Here is a 19,791-nt window from a genome sequence, read left to right as displayed (position 1 = left end):
ATGGCTGCTCCATGGACATAGCAGGGCTGCTCCATGGACATAGCAGGGCTACCCCATAGGCAGACAGCATTTGTGAACTGCTGCCTAGCTATATTTATAGCTACTCCTTAATTATATGCTAAACAAGGGGTGGGTTATTCATGAATTTCCTGGAAAAGGGGTGGGGAGCTTCCTGAACCAAGGGTTCCTCCCCTTTTAAACCCTATGAGGTAAAGTCCGGGTGTTACCATGGCATTTGTGAACTTATGTCACTGATGGGAATGGCTTATGCTGATGCATTATAGCTAGCATACAATGAGCAGTGAGGGCAGCTAGAGGTCACTTTCATCACCATCTTGGTTTTAGCAGGTTTTGGCCAGTTTCATTATTGCATTCTGTTTTGATCAGCACGGTGTGACTGGTGTTCTGAAAAAAGTCCTGCTGATATCCTACCTCAGGTCCAACATGAGAGCTTCCTACTTAAGCATAGGTCATCACCTCAAACATTAATACACACTCACATACAAAAACACCCACAACCTGTAATCCCCCAAACTACTCTGGCTAGAGCCACATTCATTCTTACCTCCACAGTAAATCTCCTCTACAGCTTCGCTTCTATCTGCCTCCATCCTCTGTAACGTCTCCCTTAGCCAGAGGAGTACAAGTCTCTAGGACATACCTATACCCAGAGCCTAATTTTCTTCCAAGATATTCTTGCCCCCCACATCCTACATGAATTTGCTAGGGCTGTCATGACAAAGCACCACAAACTGGGTGGCTCAAACTACAGAAATTTACTGTCTTGTTGTCTGGGAGGCCAGACGTCCAAGATCAAGGTACTGGCAGCTTTGATTCCTCCTGAGGGCTGAAAGGGAAGGATCTGTTCCAGGACCCTTTCATTGGCATGCAGATGGCTCCCCTTCTCCCCATCTCATCACGTGATCTTCCTCCTGTATTTGTTTGTGTCCAAATTTCTCCTTTTTTGAGAGGGAGTCTCACTCTGTTGCCCAGACTAGAATGCAGTGGCACAATCTCGACTCACTGCAACCTCCTCCTCCTGAGTTCAAGCAATTCTCTTGCCTCAGCCTCCAAAGTAGATGGGATTACAGGCGCCTGCCACCATACTTGGCTAAGATTTTTTTTGTGGTAATTTTTAGTAGAGATGGGGTATCACCATGTTGGCCAGGCTGGTTTCAAACTCCTGACTTCAAGTGATCCACCTGCTTCAGCCTCCAGAAGTGCTAGGATTACAGGCGTGAGCCACTGCACCCAACCCAAATTTCTCCTCCTTATAAGGACACCAGTCATACTGGATTAGGGCCCACCCTAATGACCTGATTTTTACTTGACTAGCTCTATAAACACCCTGTCTGCAAATAAGGTCACATGTTAAGGTACTTGGAGTTAGGACTTCACCATATGAATTTTGAGGGGACACAAGTTAGCTTATGACATATTCGTAAGGTGTTTCCCATCAAAAAAGGTCAGGTTTAAATGCAGTCACTCACCTCTCTTCCATCTCCTATATATCAACATTTAATTGACTCTCTTTCTTTCTGACCTGTTGGTAGTTTATAGGCTTTATAACAAGGGCTTCTGCCACAAAATTGTTTGAGACTCACTGATGGAGCTCCAGGCAGCCCCATGTGACTCCTTCTCTATCCCACTGCCTGGATTTCCTATTTTTTTTCCTTCAATAATCTAAACCACTTAAATACAATGGGTTACAGGAAGAAAAAATAAAACAGTGATGGTCCGTGTGGTCCAGCATCTTCTTTGGGCATCTCACACCCAAGTCCCAAGGAGAGGGGCTCCATGCGGACAGAACAGAAGCCGTTTGCTACGAAAGCACCCCAGAAGCAGCAGAGGCTGGCCTGGCCTCCTGTTTCAACAGCACCTACGCGGGCTGGGCTCAGAATCATCCGCTTCCTCCCCAGCAGGCAGAGTGGAACAGACGCAAGAGGAATGCACAGAAGAGCAGATTTTGGCGATGATGCAGAGTTTCAGCCAAAATAAATGCTACCACCTGGTAGCTTTCAAACAGGATCCATGCTGCTATTTCATTGGGGCTGAAAACACTGGAAAAAATGGTATTCCGCATTTTGTACCTGTAGCTATTCCCTGTCCGCCACGTATCCCTTCCTGAGGATGTCGTGCGGAAGGTCGGGAAACAAGTATTTTACGGGGATCTAAACAGGGAGGTCATGTTGCAATCAGAGTTTCTAATAATATGTAAAAGACAAAAACAGCCATAGGACTCTAACATTTCAGCTGCCGTTTCCTCAGAAGCGCAGTTATCTTAGCGACCCCCATTTGATGCACATTTCAGCATTTCCTTTGCTAAATCAAGGGTACCTCTACTGAAATGGGTTCACTTATCTCATTACGGATCAGCTTCTCTCATGTTCCAAAAACTAGGCGTGGAGGTAAATCCTATATATCCCACACCGCCGCACATGCATTCATTAAGCTTGCAGACTATAGAGAAATCTGACTTAATGAAAGTTTATTTGAAGAGAATGCTTATTTAAATGCAGTCTATTCTTGCAAAAAGAAATGGTTTATTTTTGGATAATTGCATAGCTGGGTGAGCTATGCATTCACTCGGATGGGTGGCCTGACTGCTTCTTAACCTTTTCTAATTGAAAAATATATACATTTTTTTTTTTTTTTTTTTTTTTTTTGGTCTGCAGAGAGAAAGTAATGGGACTTCATTAGGTCAAGAGTATGGTCATGAGGGTTACAGGCTGTGTAGAAATATACATAGGAATCCTTAAAGAATGATGCTGAGTGAGGGGGGGGAGGCGGTCAAAGCCAAGAGTCCTTCATTTTGGTACTGCTGAGTATTAGGCCCAACAAAGGCAACTAATGAGGGTCTTTAAGTATCTAATTACAGAAAACAGGCTTGCCCTGTCAACAAAGCTTCATTTATGCCTTTTCAGGAGTCCAGTGGAAAGCCACCCTATAAATACCAAGGGGAAGACATCAACAATGCCCTGGCAAACCCAGTTGTGTCTGTGGAAGGCGTGTGACAAGAGCAGGAAGCTGGAGATGCGTGTAAGGTTGGAAAATCACACAGGGTTCATAAGGACAGGTCTATCCCAGTGTGATATCTGCACAGGGGCTCTGAATCCCTGCACACATGCTTCATTCCTTTCTATCCACAGTACCTTCAGGTATTCACCTACCTCTCCCCAGCTGAATGGGCAATTGAGCCACCAACCTTCATTCCCATAGCTTGGTTTCTCTCAGTTATGGATTTCCATGGAGGTCCTCTAGGCAGCATCCCATCTTGACCTAGATGAACCAAGAGAAACCCCTCCTTCCAGTAATCCTGCGACCATAAGCAGCTCTCCACCTCATCTCTCTGAAGTCAGGAAAGGAACACAGGCCAAAAGAAGACAAGAGGAGATGCTGTCCTGCAGATTCTTTACTACCTGTAGGGTATTTCTACCAATGTTTCTCCCACCCTTAACCTGTGGTAGGGACTGAATGCCCAGCCCTAGATAGGAGGCTCTGGAAGGAACACTCAGGGTGTGCAAACACACTTTCTTGTGTTAAAGGGTGGGACTTACCTTATACAACTGACTGAGACATCATCAGTTCCTACAATGTGAAAACCGCAACACCCAGAAGCAAACGAACGGATACAGAAAACCCTGAAATAAGGTGATGGGAGCTAAATGTAGAGAGCTCATTATGTGCAAGAAGTAACATGGACTGAATTGTAAGTACAGGTTTAAAGATGAGAGGACTTTGCAAACAGTGACTCCCCAGTGAAAGATTAAGGGAAATAAACTGGGATTTGGTGGGGAAGGATAGAGAGCAGAGAGCCTTGAGGGCAGAAGCAGGGTGGGTAGCCTGAGCTTCTGATACAGTTTGGACGTTTGTCCCCACCCAAATCCCATGTTAACATGTGGTCCCCAACATTGGAGGTGGGGCCTGGTGGGAGATATTTGGGTCCTGGGGGTAGATCCCTCATGGCTTGGTGCTGTCCTCACGGTAGTGAGGAAGTTTTCGTGAGATCTGTTTTTCGCTTCGTTTGTTTATTTGTTTTTTGAGACAGAGTCTCGCACCGCTGCCCAGGCTGAAGTGCAGTGGCGCGATCTTCGCTCACTGCAACCTCCACCTCCCGGGTTCAAGCGATTCCCCTGCTTCAGCCTCCTGAGTAGCTGGGACTACAGGCTTGTGCCATCACACCCAGCTAATTTTTTGCATTTTAGTAGAGATGAGGTTTCGCCATGTTGGCCAGGATGGTCTCAATCTCCTGACCTCATAATCCGCCCTCCTTGGCATTCCAACGTGCTGGGATTACAGGCGCGAGCCACTGCGCCCAGCCGAGATCTGTTTTTTAAAGTGCATGACACCTCCTCCTCTCTCTTGCTCCTGCTCTGGCCATGTGAGACGTCAGCTTCCCCTTCTCCTTCTGCCATGATTGGACCCCACATCATGGCAAGACAGGCTGTTCTTAAGTTTCTAACAGTCCCGGAATACCAGCAATATCTATAATGGCATTCAGCCTCAATGCTGGAAGGTTCCAGAAGCCTTGAGCATTCATTGGTCGGGAGGACAGAACTCTGAGCTATTGGCTACTCTGTGACATGCACACTGCCAAGCTAGTCCCCACTGTCCCACTGGGCTGACTCTCCAGTGTTGTAAACCAACCTCAGCACCCCAGAGACAAAGATGGCAACAGCAGCAACCATGCAGCTGGGTACTGGTGGAACATCAGACACTGCAGATACCCCACTGAGGAGCAAGGTTGTCTTTTCCATGGGAGACTAGGAATCCTTCCACACTCCCATCCTTGTTCTTGCCATTAGTGCCTGGAACTCTAGGAATGAGCATCCTGTGCTTGCAGCAAAGCCAGAGCCCATATCCAAAGGCTGCAAACTCAAACACCAGGCTGAGGTGCTTCCTTGGCTGATTTCAATAACACAAGGCCTCCTTTCTCCCTTGGGGTGAGTCCATACCCTGCCATTTTGGGTTGAATTGCAAAGTACCACATCTCTTAGAGTGTCTGCAGAGAATCCATGGCAGTGACCTGCTAGACAGCCATTCTTTAATGTGTACTTATTAAGCACTTACTAGGTATTCAGCCATGAACGAGACAAAGTCCTTACCCTCATAAAATGTCTTTATGCCTCTCGTGGTAACTGTGGTTGAGTCTGGGAAAGAAGGGTCAAAGGTGGATTTGAATTAATTATCATTTGCTGGTAAGAGTTTTTAACGTCATGTTTTCCCCCTCCAAAGACATGTGCATTGAAATAGAAATTTGACTTTTTTTTTCCCTTGGAAAACAACTGGTTGGTTGAACTTGACCTTTTATAAACCACATTGTTGTTTTGGACAGGGGGAGTGCTCTGCTGCTGATATCCTTGGCCCTGTTCTTTTTGGGTTTGGGGCCCAGTGATGAGAGTTAAGCACATTCTGGAGAGGACATGTGTATTCCTTAAGCTTACCTACTTAGGCTAGGCTGGAAAGAGTGAAAGAGTCTCCCCGCTCCCACCCAAGGGCTTCCCAACAATTAGAAGAGATGCCTGCTTGCAGACATGCTTGCCTGTGGACATGTGGAAAGATACTGGTGACATGTGATGGTGTTTCCTGATTCATAAAAGACAGCATCAGGTACCCTGTGAGACTTGGTCTGGCACCTGCAGCCCAAGGCGACTTGGGCAAACTACTTTGCCTTTCCTACCTGATCCTTTCTCCTCTTTCAAATTGATAAAAATTGTATTTATTTCATAGGTCGATCACAGCAACTGAATTAAAGCCCATATGTGCAGTGTCTGCTTCTGTGGCTGGTGTATAATAAATGTTTGATAAGCTGTCATGATAAAAAATGATGATGGTTATAATGACAGGTAGGCAGGGCAGATTTCCTTCACCTTACTTGAAGGATGGAGGAATTGAAGCTCAGGTTATGATTTGACCAAAACCCAAGCGTACGGGTGTGAGGGAACTAAGTCCAGGTCGGTTTACTGACAATTGCTTCTTTCTTCCCTGGGGGATTCCTCACCAGGCTCAGCATGCAAGTGATCAGCCCTTCTCCCTTCTCTGTCCTTTGAGCTCTCTTTTCTCTAACATCTTAGGGAAATCAGAGAAGCTGTGTTAAGCCATTCTTGCACTGCATAAAGAAATACCTGAGCCTGGGTAATTTATAAAGAAAAGGGGTTTCATTGGCTCTTGGTTCCGCAGACTTTACAGGAGGCTTGTTACTGGCATCTACTCTGCTTCTGGTGAAGAAAGGAGTCCTGTCCTCCCCACCAAGGAAAACTCAAGGCCTCTGGTACCCTCCAGCGTTGAGGCTGAATGCCATTATAGATATTCCTGGTATTCCAGGAGTATTAAGAACTTAAGAACAGCCCATCTAACCATGATGTGGGGTACAGATGACACTGACTGTGAGCTGGAGAGTTGTCGTAGCCCAAATGCAATCACCCTACCCACACCCTCCTGCCCCACAGCATCTTCCAGGTTGCAGAAGACTTTCACATTCTTCCCTTTTATTCATTCGTTAAGTCTTTATTAGACACCTACTGTGTGCCTGATGTGATTCTAACCAAGGGGGTACAGCAATGAATAGGATAAACTACCTGCCCTTGAGGTGCATGTGTTCTAGCATAGGAGATATACAAGTAAACAGGTGAACAAAGAAATAAGAAATAATGTAACACCAGGGTGGGATACGTACCTGGAAATAAAAAAGAGATCTAGGAAAGCCAACAGAAGGAGCTGCTACTTAAGACGGCCAGCGCGTTCAGAGGAGTGTAATCTCAGAAAGGAACGTTTGAGCAAAGGCTTCAATGAGAAAGGAAGTGATGGGCTCTGTGAATCTCTGGGGCTAAAGTGCAACCAAGTTACCACGGTCGCCTGAACCTCGACCTGCTGATTGTCGGGGGTAAATCGCTTTTCAAATCCAAGTTTTCAGAATACTCCGTCAGAGTGAGTGTCTTCAGATTTGTGCTGACTTCAGGAGGCCGGCGGATTGCCTTGGCAGCAATTTTTAAAAATAAAATGAAAAGCAATTATGTTCCATCACAGCAATTTACTCGGTGAAAATATGGGAATCAGAAAAGGTAAAGATATCCCCCTTTAACCCCCAAGAGCCTCCTGGGCCAGGGGCTTTTCTCACAGCCAGAATCTGGCTCTGTCTCCCTCCAAGACGTGGGCACAGGCTGTCTGCACAGCCCAGCCTGGGGACACATGTTTGCATCGCTGTAGCTCGGAGTGAGTCACCCCTAAACACAACCAACTTGGGCAACGAACAGCATGAACAAAGGAACGCTCTTGTCTGTGTTTTCCACACACGACACTTCCTAAGCAGGGTCCAGGCCAAATCAAGCCTCCTTCTGAATGTGGACCTGCAACTGAAAAAGCTTAAAGTGACAACAGCGGGGAAGGAAGGCTGCCCAAATCATGCTGGACTTCTAACCCAGCCAGATGCCCCACATTCTCCCGTCGGGCACGTTTATGTTCTATTTTCTTGTCTTGATTTCCAACCGCCCACCCCCATCCTAACAAGTCCCTCTATTTTAACATTAAGTTTTTCCTTAAAAACAGATATGTGCAAACAGTACATGCTCAGAATACACCAAAAAGCAAAAAGAAGGAAATTTAAAAATCATTCAGTGTGACCATTCAACAATAACTGCTTTTCACATATTGCTATATATCCTTCAAGAGTTTTTCTTCCCAATTTTATTTATGGATACATATTTTTAAACAAGCCATAGCCATGCAATATGCCATTTAACATAATTTTTCACTTGAGGAATCAGAAATATCTTCCCAGACCCATGTAAATGACAGTTATCCAAATGTGTTTACCAAATCATATTTACTGCCTGCAGAGGATTCCATTTTATGGCCAGAACCATCATTTATTTGATCTCTTTCCCCGTTATTAGAATTTTCATTATTATAAACAATGCAGCAATAAGCACCACTTACTCCTTCATTTAACAACTATTTATAGAGTGCCTTCTGTGGCTAACTTTGTGAACACATCCTTAATTATTCCCCACGGGTAAATTTCTCGAAGTGGAATTGCCAGGTCAAAGCACAAACGTGCATTTAAGGGTTTTGAAACAAGCATATTAGTCTTATTGCCAAACATCCCCCCGAAAAGTTGTTCCACGTTGTATTTCTACCAGCCTGGTATGAGACTCTGACTCCCAACCCTCTTGGCCAATACTGACTTGACTTTTCCTTCCTTCTTCATTTTTTTTTTGTTGGGATTTTGCTTTAATTTCCAGGAGAAAAAATAATGTCTTAATTCACTTTTGCATCCTTTGATGCTACCCAGTCTGAACATTTTCACAGCGTCAACGATACGTCTTAATTAAGTCTAGGATGAAGAGGAAAGAACGGAGAAAATTAATAATTACTGAGTGCTTGTTACTTGCCAGACAGCGTATACCATTGGTTTTGCACGAAAATTCATTTATTCTTACAATAGATCCATTTTTATTTCCATCCCCCTTTTCTAGATGATGATATTGCTGCTTCGAGAAGTTCACCTGCCTAAGGAGGCACAGATGACAAAGGGCAGAGCCCAAATTCAAACTCTGCCATGAAGACCCTTCCCATCCCTGCCTTCTGGGAGGTGTTGAAACTTCCTTTGATTCTGGGGTCACTCTGATAGGGGAAGCTGTGTCAGCAGCACCAGACCTAGGACGTTTGGCCCCTCCAGTGGGGATATCATTCCAGCATCAAGCCACCTGCTGACACTGAATGTCTTCCCAGAGAATGTGCCATCTCAGCTTATTTTTTACCCATTTAGCCAAAGAGCCTGATAGGGTTTGGCTGTGTCCCCAACCACATATCATCTTGAACTGTAGCTCCCCTAATTCTCATGTGTCCTGGAAAGGATGTGGTGGGAGGTAATTGAAACATGGGGGCAGTTCCCCTCATGCTGTTCTCGTGATAGTGAGTTCTCACGAGTTCTGATGGTTTTATAAAGGAGAGTCCCCTACACAAGCCCCCCTGCCTGCTGCCATGTAAGACATGACTTTGTGGCCGGGCGCGGTGGCTCAAGCCTGTAATCCCAGCACTTTGGGAGGCCGAGACAGGCGGATCACGAGGTCAGGAGATCGAGACCATCCTGGCTAACACTGTGAAACCCCGTCTCTACTAAAAAAAAAAAAATACAAAAAACTAGCCGGGCAAGGCGGCGGGCGCCTGTAGTCCCAGCTACTCGGGAGGCTGAGGCAGGAGAATGGTGTAAACCCGGGAGGCGGAGCTTGCAGTGAGCCGAGATCCGGCCACTGCACTCCAGCCCGGGAGACAGAGTGAGACTCCGTCTCAAAAAAAAAAAAAAAAAAAAAAAAGTCATGACTTTGCTCCTCCTTGCCTTCTGTCATGATTGTGAGGCCTCCCACGCCATGTGGAACCGTTAGTCAGTTAAACCTCTTTCCTTTACAAATTCCCCAGTATCGGGTATGTCTTTATTAGCAGAATGAGAACAGCTAATACAAAGTCTCTATGAACATATTCCTCGGGAAATAAAAAACTACCAAATAGCAAGGCCAGATCTAACTCTTTGCAGCTGAGTGGCTAGAAAACCATTTTAAAAAGCTGGGGGGCAAATTTTGCAGGTGATCCCAGCTTTCTGCTTGTATATACTCTTCAGAAGTCCCCTTAATATGCATAATGTGCATCCCCGTGTCACAAAATAAACAGCAGCAAGAGGGCTCCCCTGCCTCCCACATCTATACAAGCATTTCGCCTTTTGCTTGAAACATTACCCCTTCATCTTTTCTCTGACCTAACTCTTGCATTATCGTTAACTGTTTACCAACTGGATCCTTCCTGCCCCAGAACGTTCTACTGGGCCACCATCCTATCAATTACCACATTATTTTTTTTTTCATTGAGATGAAGTTTACATAACATAGAATTACCCATTTTAAAGTGAATAATTCAGTGGTATTTGGTGCACCCACAATGTTGTGCAACCACTTCTCCTATCTAGCTCCAAAATATTTTCGTCACTCAAAAGGAAATCCCACTTACTCCCTATTCCTCTCTCCCTTCTGCCCCCAGTAATGACCAACCTACTTTTTGTCTCTATGGATTTACCTATTCTATTTGGTTGGTGCAAAAGGTAATTGTGGTTTTTGTCATCACTTTCAAATTACTTTCAGTGTAATGGCAAAAACCTGCAACTGCTTTTGCACCAACCTAATAAAAATTTCATATAAATTGAATTGTACAAGCTGTGGCCTTTTGTGTCTGGCTTCCTTCACTTTCAGCATCATGTTTACAAAGTTCATCTACACCAGTGCTTCTTTCTTTTTTAGGGCTAAAGAGTATTCCATGGTATGAACACCCCATAGTTTGTTTATCTACTCCTCTGTTGATAGAAATGGTTGTTTTCACCATTTTGTTTATTGTGAGTAATGCTGCTACTCACATACATAGACATGTAATTGTTTGAATACCTACTTACAATTGTTGGTGTGTGTGTGTGTGTGTGTGTGTGTGTGTGTGTGTGTGAAATTGCTGAGTGTTTGTTTTTATTTTCTGGTTCATCAAACTGTCAGATCCTTGAGGATAGAAATGCTGCCTTGTTTACCAATTTACCCCTAGTGCCTAAGACAACCGACTGTCTCTGTTTGCCTGGTACCACAGATTTCCAGGTTCCCCAGAATATGGGACTTTCAGTGATACAACTGGGAACATTCAGGACAAATCTGGACAACCTGGGCATCCTAACAAAGGGAGGTGCTTTATTTGACATGTAATAGCTACTCAATAAATATTAGGTAAGCAAAAAAAAATCCTGCTATTTACTAGACCACAACATGTCTCAGCATATTGAGGCTCAAACACAAGGGTTTTTTTTTTTTTTTTTTAACCCAATGTGGGTATTTATAGCCATCTATAAGATTATAGACACCTACATTTTCAGTGCAGTTGAAATATGCACAAAAGGGGATGTGAAAGTTTTAAATAGTAAAACTGCAGGTGGTTGCAGCATTAAGGCTGTTTGATCAAGATGTCCAAGAAGTATCAAAGGCTTCCCTGCACTGGTGAGGGACAAGTGCTCGGCGTGCCAAGAAAAAACCCAGAGAGGAATACTGTTACAGGATCAGGCAGATCAGAAAAATGCCAGCCAGCCACAGTGGTAACTGCCCTCTTTTTAGAGAAAGATAGAGAGGCTTCTGGGAAACACTGCAAAGTATTCAGACAGGAAAGCAGATCGGTATGAGAGTTTTGGTTCTACCCAAATGGAGATCTAGCAGATGCCTGGCACTGGCGGCAAAGGGAACCTCCTGTTCTGTGCCATTAAATACAGAAGTAGAAAGAGCTACAGAAATTAAGAAAATTCCGAATCTGCAGGGGCTGCAGGTGAGCCTGAGAGGTGTATGCATTTGAATGCCCTGATACAACTCTGTGGCATTTCAGCCAATGTGTCAAGACACGATGTAAGGAGGCAAATGAGAGGTCAGGAGTTGTACAGGGTGGTGGCAGACGTGGAGGAGAATTCACCAAGGAAATACAAGCATCAGAAAAGAGATGCAGCCCTCTAAGAAGTTCACCAATTCCCACTATGGGCAAAGGCATATGTATCCAGAGATGGCTTCCTGTTTCCACTGGTTCTTCTGTAAGCTGAACAGAGACATCAGGCAATGATGCAGATTCAGACATTCTAAACCAAACCTTGCCTTCATGGATAGGAAGTTAGACTAATGAACCCCTACTGATACTGCCAAAAAGAAACACCATGTTCTCACTCATACGTGGGAACTGAACAATGACATCACCTGGACTCGGGAAGGCGAACATCACACATCGGGGCCTATCATGGGGGCGGGGGGAGGGGGGAGGGATTGCATTGGGGAGTTATACCTCATATAAATGACGAATTGATGGATGCTGACGAGTTGATGGGTGCAGCACACCAACATGGCACACGTATACATATGTAACAAACCTGCACGTTATGCACATGTACCCTAGAACTTAAAGTATAATAAAAAAATTAAAAAATTAAAAAAAAAAAAAGAAACATCACAAGGAAAGTGAAGAAAGGAAGCATGTTCTTCGGAGAGGTATATACTAGTAGCCTCCCCATTTTATGGATGTAGAAACGGAGGATCAAATGGAGGTTTCATGAATTTTCTCAAAGTCATGAAACTCACCCATGCTCTAATTGCAAATGCTGTCTTCCCAATGTATCAATCACACTGTCCCTGTCACCATCCACTGACTCTTTCCTTTTGCATATACACAAGAGGTAAGTGGAGTCAAGTTCATGTTGTACAGAGGGTCAGACACTCTTTTGCCACAGTGGGACATTAACACACCTTTCTCCTGTCTAGGGGAGTGCACAATCCCTAGATGTGCATTCACAACCTTTCTCCCACCCTGTCCAAAAAGTGAAGGTCTTGGATTAAATTACGATGTCAAATTTATCATTCCGTGTCTTCCCTGACATCCAACACCTTGTACTTACAACATATCATTTCTTTATTAGTGATCACCAGAACTGTGCTCATAGAAGCTTTCCTATTCTGAGGCCTTAATTTTGTACATTTCCAGTTTCCATGGAGACACTACATTCTTGCATTCTAAGAGTGTCACTGTAAAACAATGTGAAAACAAAGCAACTTCACAGAAATGGCTCACTTTGGACACCACCAAGCAATGCTCTCATCCAACAGATAGGACCACTGTGCTGCACTTTGGGGTTAATTGCTGAGGCCAACCTCTCTTCTTTCTCCCCCAATCTAAGAGATGCTTTTCATGCCCAACCTAGGGACCAAGCTCACAGTTACAAGAGCATCTCCAGGTCTCCGTGCTCCAATTATGGCACTACTGTTATAATAGAGTCGAGAGGTAACTATGGCAACATTATTTCAAGGATAAATACCACAATATCGCCTTCAACTTTTTTCCCTCCATGAAGAAAGTGAAGGATCGAGAACATGTAGGATTAATAGCATCATTTGTTAAAAAGTCAATGGATAGCAGAGTTCAGAAGAAGCTCTAATTAGTGGAGACTTTCCTGGCTCAATTTAACATTTCCTCTGTGCCCCTGCATGTGCAGGTGGTCAGCCTCAGAATTCTGCATCACCCAACGTGGGTCCCATCAGGCATCCAACCCCAGGTTGCTGGAAGTTCCAGAGATGTTTTCCTGGGAGGCTCAGTGCCGTAGGCAGAGGTGATAGCTGATCAGCAGAGAACTTCAAGGTGAGTCAGGGTCAGCTACAGTAGTGATGACCAGAGAGAGTAGTGAAGGGGAAATATTTATTGTCCGAGCTTCTCATTGCTTGAGACACAAGAGAAGTAGTCTAGCACAGTGGTAAAAGCATGAGCCTGGAAATCAGACTGAAGACAAGCTGAAGACTGCTCCTCCACTTACTAGCAAGTCTACTTGACCTTTTCAAGCCTCAGTTTCCACATCTGTGAAGTGGGGATGAGGACCAACTTCATAGCACAATTGTAAGAATTAAATATAATCACAAGTGTGTGGCAATCTGTCCGACAAATCTCATTTCCTTCTGGGTCATGTCTATACCACATTTCCTGGTCTTCCTGTGACTGAGTTACAGCCAAGACACTGTGAGTTGAAATGATATGTTCTCCTAGGCTGGCCTCTTAAAAACTTCCCACCCGGCTGGGCGTGGTGGCTCATGCCTGTAATCCCAGCACTTTGGGAGGCCGAGGTGGGCAGATCACGAGGTCAAGAGATCAAGACCATCCTGGCCAACATGGTACAACCCCATCTTTACTAACGATACAAAAATTAGCTGGGCATGGTGGCGTGTGTCTGCAGTCCCAGCTACCTGGGAGGCTGAGGCAAAAGCATCGCTTGAACCCAGGAGGCAGATGTAGCAGTGAGCCAAGATCGCACCACCGCACCCCAGCCTGGAAACAGAGTGCAACTCTGTCTCAAAACAAAACAAAACAAAACAGAAACAAACAAACAAACAAAACCCTTCCCCCCAATGCTCCTCATGCTCTTTCTCCCTCTGCTGGCTTAATATCGACACCAAGGGCAAGCTTGGCACTTATGCAGTAATGACGGCAGAGTCTCAGTCAACCTGGTTCTTAATTTTAGGTCTCACTCAATGTGAAGAACGTAGTACAGAACTCCCCCATCCTTTGCCAACCAGAAACATCTGAATTAAATCATTAGTAAATTTCTATTGTGTTAAGAATCGCATTAAATCGGCTCAAGCCTGTAATCCCAGCACTTTGGGAGGCCGACACGGGCGGATCACGAGGTCAGGAGATCGAGACCATCCTGGCTAACACAGTGAAACCCCGTCTCTACTAAAAAAAATACAAAAAACTAGTTGGGCGAGGTGGCGGGCGCCTGTAGTCCCAGCTACTCGGGAGGCTGAGGCCGGAGAATGGCGTAAACCTGGGAGGAGGAGCTTGCAGTGAGCTGAGATCCGGCCACTGCACTCCAGCCTGGGCGACAGAGCTAGACTCCGTCTCAAAAAAAAAAGAATAGCATTAAATCATTAGTAACTTTCTATTGTGTTAAGATAATACAGTTGAGGGTTTTACCTATGACATCATCTTGTACCACCCTTATATTTTTTATACAAATGTAATGTGCTTAGCCCAGTTCCTGGCATGCAGTAAACACTCAGTACCTGTTAGCTGCATTATTGAGAAGAGTCCGCCTTTCCCGCAAAGCTGGCCAGTTTGCCAAGATCCCTGGCAAGTAACATCTCCACTGATTTCACGGGGTCTCTTTGGCTCAAAGAGTTAGGTATAAGCCTTTCTGCTGTGATAAGTAATGAAGTACAAATTGAGAAAATTAGTTATCAATTAGTCATTCGATAGCTGGAAAGGCAGGCAGCAGGCATAAATGGTGCCAGATTAGTTAAGCCACAATAAATTTTATTGCTCTACAAGGAATGGATCTTTATTCATTACTCCGCAAATTTATCTTTATTATTAGCCCCTGGACATGAGACAAGGTCTGGATGGAGAAGGAGGTGAGAAACCAGCCTGGGGATTTGGGAGATGTGACAAACTCCCCCGCAAAGGTGGTCCTTGAAGAAGCCAGGTCTGAGCAAGGAGAGAAACAGTGTCCTCCTCTTCTCACTGCCCTGTCTGTAGCATTTCCAGTTTTGCTAGGGAAGTGTCATGGTCTGCTTGCCCTTTTCCTACTAATTACCACACTACGCTACAACCCCACGGCATTTCACATGTCCGTACACTGCAGGAGGTGGTGTGGGTGGTTTTTTTTTCTTTTTTTTTTTTTTTTGCTTACGTGGAAGATGTAAGAAGGGGGCTCACAGAGATCAAATAATACCCACTAAAGGGGAAGGCATGGAACCTTGTGGTTTGCAAGTCCCTGAGGCACCACCAGTAGCTTTGTATGTCTCCTAGTGCCTGACTTAGAAGACACTAGGAGAGACAGGAGAATCCCCGCCTAAGAATTTCTCATGGCTTTCCACTGCACCAAATATGAAATCCAAACTTTCACCATGACCTCTGAGGTCTTTTCAAAGTGCGGTCTCTGCCTGCTCTTTGAGTTCGTCTACTTCCCTCTCTTCATTATGCCCTCAGCTCCAAAAGGAATTAGAGGCCAGCTGCGGGGGTTCACACTTGTAATTCCAGCGCTTTGGGAAGCCGAGGCAGGTGGATCACCCGAGGTCAGGAGTTCGAGACCAGCCTGACCAAAATGGTGAAACCCCATGTCTACTAAATACAAAAAAATTAGCCGGGCATGGAGATGCATGTGTGTAATCCCAGCTACTTGGGAGACCAAGTCAGGAGAATCACTTGAACGCGGGAGGCGGAGGCTGCAGTGAGCTGAGCTTGCACCATTGTACTCCAGCCTGGGCAACAAGAGTAAAACTCTGTCTCAAGAAAAAATAAACAAACGAACAAACAAACAAAAGTAATTACATGGAATGTGATCAAATAAATGCCCATGGGGAAGTTGTCATCTTTTGTGGCCGACCAAGGTCCTTTCAGTCACCGCTTAGGGCTACGGCTTTGGTCTGTGTAACACCCAACAGCCACGTGCCATCAATTAATTCAAGAATATCAGAGTGAGCCACTACAATGGGGATCCTTACTGGTCTCCCGGTCTTGGCTTTATCCAATCTATCCCTCAGTCAGTTGCCAGAATCATCAATTAAAACACTCCCTTCCTTCCTAACAATAAGAGCAAACATGAACATAGCACCAACTAAACACAAGGTATAATCCTAAACATGTTGCATAGATTAACACACTTAATCCTCCCAAGACGCTTAGAGGGAAGGTATCATTATTACCCTCATTTGAGGTATAGAGAAGTTAAGTAGCTTGCATGAGGCAGAGGTGGGATTCAAAGCTACTCTGGCTTTTAACAAATATATTATGCCAACTCCAGGAAAATACTTGCATGACTAAAATTACCCTCAAAAGCCCCTAACAGTCCCACAAAGTGCCGTGCAGGTAGTTTTGCATTATCAACACATGCATACTAACGTACACATTGACATTTGAGAATGGTTGAGTTAGATTAGAAAAATGAATAAAAAGAAAGGCTACATGGAGAGGTTAAGTTATTACTAAGTACCTAGAGGGGAATGGGGGATGGAGATAGAATCCTATATTGTCCCTGTTTTTCTGTAGGGTTTAGACCATTGGTTTTTCAGTGAAAACTATATCCTCAACCCGGTTGCCTACTTTTTTGTAGATCTAAGGATTAAATGAGATGGAATGAGATAACAAAGGGGTCTCTTATACAAGGGAAAGCAGAGGTGTGCTGGTAAATGCTTAACAACCAACTTTCTGGGGACAGAAGAACACTGATTTATAGCGTTTTCCAGTTTCTGTGGTATAAATACTCCCTCTATGGCCAATTTCAAGCTGCCAATATGACATCAACCAGCTGGTAAGTTTCCTTAAAATTTCACAATCGGCTCTCGCCAGCCAATACAAGCTGGCTGTAGCACACCACTGGAGGAGAGGTCCTATAGAAGCTCTTAGAAACAGAAGCGTCTCCAGTGCCACATATTTAGAGGGATTCCTCTGTCTACCATATGGAAACAGAGTTGTAACTCTTTTTCAAGTGAAAAATGCAGCCAAAATTCTACGCAAGATTATTCTAATTTTTTTTGTGTATAAGCAGTAAAATAATAACCACTAATCAGGGCACATAATGTAAAATTCATAGACAATTTATACCTATCAAGATTTTTTTTAAGTGTTCTATGTAACGGCACTAAAATCTTTATTTCTAGAGTTTTAATGAGTGCATTATGAGGACTGAGCTACATCAAAAAGGGTCACTACTGAAGTTTAGTGCACGTTCATACACACACAAGCATTTTCACTTTTATTTTAAGACAAGGTTTTTTTTCTGCTGCCCAGGCTGGAGTGCAGTGGTACAATCACAGCTCACTGCAGTCTCAACCTCCTAGGCTCAAGCAATCTTCCTACCTCAGCCTCCCAAGCAGCTGGGACTACAGGCGTAGCCACACATCTGGCTAATTCTTAAAATTTGGTTTATTTCTTTTAGTGATGAGGTCTCACTATGTTCAAGACCAGGCTGGTCTTGAACTCCCAGGCTCAAGTGATCCTCCTGCCTCAGCCTCCCAGAGTGCTGGTCACTCTTGTTTTCAACAATGTTCTGGTTGAGTTTTCTTTCTCTCTGAATCGATTTCTTTCGGTCTAGTTTGAAATACAATACATGTCTCGAAGTTGTAGAAATTCAGAGTAGAGGAGTGAGGATGAAGTCTTATCTGCAGGCTTATCAAAATTACTCAGTCAGTTCATGAAATCCCAACTGCTTCTCCTCCCTCACCTCCTAAGAGTGTTCTCTTATTACAGGTCATTCAAAGAGTTACCATCCTTTTCTGAAACCTTTGTAAAATGCCTGCTTATCCTCAGTTTGGGGCGCCCTTCTCTCTGGAAGGAGAAAAGAAGATCCTCTGACCCATGAAGCAACTTACTTTCTGGAAAGCACAGTATCCCAGTCAAGAGGGGGAAACAGCTAGGTGGGTGGCAAAAACAAGGAGGAGCCCTTTTCATAGTTGATGGTTTCAATAGTGAATGTCTGGAGTAAAATGTCTTACTTAAGTTAAAAGGTACGTGTGCAGGTTTGTGATATTGGTGAACTCGTGTCATGGGGGTTTGTTGTACAGATTATTTCATCACCCCGGTATGAAGCCTAGTATCTATTCGTCGTTCTTCCTGATCCTATCCCTCCTCCCACCCTCCACTCCGTGACCTCTGGAAGGCCCCACTGTATCTGTTTTTGCCCTCTTTGTGTCCACGTGTTCTCATCATTCAGCTCCCATTTATTTATTTATTTATTTATTTATTTAGAGACAGAGTCTCACCCTGTCGCCCAGGCTGGAGTGCAGTGGCACAATCTCAGCTCACTGAAAGCTCCGCCTCCTGGGTTCACGCCATTCTCCTGCCTCAGCCTCCCGAGTAGCTGGGAATAGGCGCCTGCCACCATGACCGGCTAATTTTTTGTATTTTTAGTAGAGACGGGGTTTCACCATGTTTGTGAGGATGGTCTCGATCTCCTGACGGCCTCCCAAAGTGCTGGGATTACAGGTGTGAGCCACCACACCTGGCTCAGCTCCCACTTATAAGTGAGAACATGCAGTATGTGGTTTTCTGTTTCTACGTCAGTTTGTAGAGGACAATAGCCTCCAGTGTCATTCATGTTCCTGCAAAGAACATGATCTTGTTCTTTTTTTTTTTTTTTTATGGTGGATAATATTGCATGGTATATATGTACCACATTTTCTCTATCCATTCTGTCATTGATGGGCATTTAGCATTTAGGTTGATTCCATGTCTTTGCTATTGTGAATAGTGCTACAATGAACATACGCAGGCATGTATCTTTATAATAGAACGGTTTATATTCCTTTGGGTGTATACCCCAGGATGGGATTGCTGGGTCAAATGGTATTTTTGTTTTTAGGTCTTTGGGGAACTGCCACACTGTCTTCCACAGTGGTTGAACTAATTTACGTTCTCACCAATATGGAGTAAAAAACCATTTAAATGGTTTTAATATAGTTGAGGTTTGGAGTAAACACTAAACCATCTCAGTTTTGAGTTAGTTCTCTTCTTCTGTTGAAATAGTGGATGTTCTATAGATTACAGTATTTTTCCATTCTCCTGGACCCCTGCCACTCCCAAACATTCCTCACCTTCAAAGTAGTCCTGGGACTGATGGGGTTCTGCTCCCCAGTATCTGTGTGACTTTAGGTGGCTTCCTTGCTCTCTGATTCCCAGAGTTCATCCTCGAGATGCACCTTCATCCAGCAGCCCCATCATTTAACTATTTGAAAACAAAAACAACTATGTGCAAATCTATCTGATTTTAAGCAGAAGCCTGCAGTGGATGTATTAACTTCGCTATTGGGTGAAGAGGGTATCTGCCCACTTGCTTCACAGAGGTGTCAAGTGATGTAATCGGCATGAAAGCTCCCAGAGAGAAAAAGAAAGATACGGGATGCACAAATGTAGGGCACTATAAATGTTAATTACTCATAAGTGAAATACATAATACCCAAAATCAGTGAAGTTTAGAGCTGAGAAGAAACTTCATAATCACCTAGTCTAATCTATCATCTCTCCACCAGACCCTAAAATTACAGCCTTCAGGGAGAGCTCCTCAAACTGTCTGGATTGAACAGAAAGCAGAACTTCTTCGCAGGGCACGATGGCTCCTGCCTGTAATCCCAGCACTTTAGGAGGCCAAGGTGGGCAGATCACTTCAGGCTAGAAGTTTGAGATCAACCTGGTCAACATGGTGAAACACCCCTCTCTACTAAAAATACAAAAATTAGCCAAGCATGGCAGTGCATGCCAGTA

Source organism: Piliocolobus tephrosceles, chromosome 17 (genome assembly GCF_002776525.5).
Source record: "Piliocolobus tephrosceles isolate RC106 chromosome 17, ASM277652v3, whole genome shotgun sequence".
Classification (NCBI taxonomy): Eukaryota; Metazoa; Chordata; class Mammalia; order Primates; family Cercopithecidae; genus Piliocolobus; species Piliocolobus tephrosceles.
The sequence above is the reverse complement of the archived record's forward strand: the minus strand, read 5'-3'. Positions refer to the sequence as shown.